Raw genomic sequence first — 1,988 nt, 5'->3', positions numbered from 1 at the left:
TGGCAAATTTACTAATAAATTAAGGGCTCTTTGAACAAATGAATTATTTTTAAATAGAAAGACAATATTGTAAACAAAGAAAATTTATTAGAATTTAGTAAAAATGTAGACGTTTATAATTTTAAATGTTAAGGAAGAAACTGTAATTGTTAGAAATACGAATAAAAAATATGTAGAAGAATGAAATATATTTTTCATAAGAGGATAGATTGTAAATGATATATGTTCCTATATTATAAGTAATTAGGAGTTTTAGGAAATAGTTTAAAGATATTTTAAGAAATAATGACTGTTACTAATTTTATGGAATTTATGTATGTATATAGATACTTTGTATTGATTATTAAACAATAATTTATAAATATATAAGTAAATGTATAAATTATTTCAACGGCCTTCACGACAAAGAGATGGAATTTGAGGCTTTTAATTCATGAACTATAATAACTGGACTACTAGATCATCAGTCTAGCCTTTTTATTATGTTTATAATTAGACTATTTAAATTAGAAGAGAAAAAATGCATACATTATTGATTGTGCAATCATTCACAAAATTATTATTATTTGAGAAAGATTTCTGTAAATAACTTTTTCAAAAATAAATTCGTCTTTTTTGGTAGAAAGTCAAACTATTTGGTAGCAAATTAAGTTTTTTTTATAATTTATTATTTTAGGGATGAGATTTCCACTGTTTTGTAGAAAATCGGCGTATTTAGTTTGAAAATTCACCAAGAAGTATGTTTTTTTTTTAATAAAATGTATTATATTTCGGTAAATATTTGGTAGATTGGCCCACTTAATAATTTTTGTTGAAAATGAACTTTTTCTGTTGACATTTTATATTTTCCAGCGAAAAATATCACTGTTTTATAGAAAATGTTTTGTTGAAAATTAATTTCTTTGCGTAAAAAATTAATTTTTTTAACTGAAAAATAAACTACTATTTTTTATATAAAAATTCAACTGTTTAGTGAAATATTATTGTGCTTTTGTTAAAAATTCATTTGAATTTTGTTAAAAAATACTTTTTATAGTAGCAAATTAGTTTTCTTGATTAGAAATGTTCATTTTTAGTTAAAAATTCATTTTTTTGGTTAAAAATTTAATTATTTTTTTGAATGTTCAACTATTTGGTTGAACATTCGTGTATTTTGTTAAAAATCCTTTTTGTTTGTAAAGAAATAGTTTTTTGGTTAAAAATTTATATTTTTAGTTGACAATTGAAATGTTCGGTTGAAAATGCATCTGTTTGGTTGAAAAATTAATTATTACGTGAAAATCCTTTTTTTGGAGTTAAAAATTAATTTTAAACAATTTTAAATGTAACTATTTTATTTTTAAATAAAAGAGTATCTTTTTTAGTTGAAAATTCAATAATTTGTTCAAAACTTCTACATTTTAGTTAAAAATTCATCTCTTTGGGTAAAAATACTAGAACTTTTTGTTAAAAATTTTTGTTTTTGCTTGTAAAAACTGAACTTTTTGGGTCAAAATTTGACTTTTTAACTTACAATTTGACTATCCCAGATGAAGATTCATAATTTTAGTTGAATATTCATCTGTGGTTGAAATTTCAACTAGTTGTTTCAAATTTCGACTTCCTTGTTAAAGATTCGTCTTTTTAGATGGAAAATTTCTCACTCTTAGAAAAAAAATTGTTGAGATATTTTTGTTTCTGCTTTAAAGTTTGACTATTCCAGATGAAGATTCATAATTTTATAGTTAAACATTCATCTCTTTGTTTGAAATTTGGACTAGTTGGTTAAAAGTTGAATTTTCTGGTTGAAAATTTACCTCTTTTCATAGAAAATTAATTTTTCGTTTTAAATCAAATTATTTGTTTAAAAATTCTTCATTTTAAATATAGATGGCCTTAGGCGACCGATGTTGTATATACACCAAACTCTCGCTTTCAGTCACCCCGTTCTCAGCCATCCTAGAACTGCTCGCTCACGCAGTTTCTCAGGGGAGTAGGGCGAGAGCGGT

The sequence above is a fragment of the Belonocnema kinseyi genome, chromosome 9, assembly GCF_010883055.1.
Source record: "Belonocnema kinseyi isolate 2016_QV_RU_SX_M_011 chromosome 9, B_treatae_v1, whole genome shotgun sequence".
Taxonomy (NCBI): Eukaryota; Metazoa; Arthropoda; class Insecta; order Hymenoptera; family Cynipidae; genus Belonocnema; species Belonocnema kinseyi.
The sequence above is the reverse complement of the archived record's forward strand: the minus strand, read 5'-3'. Positions refer to the sequence as shown.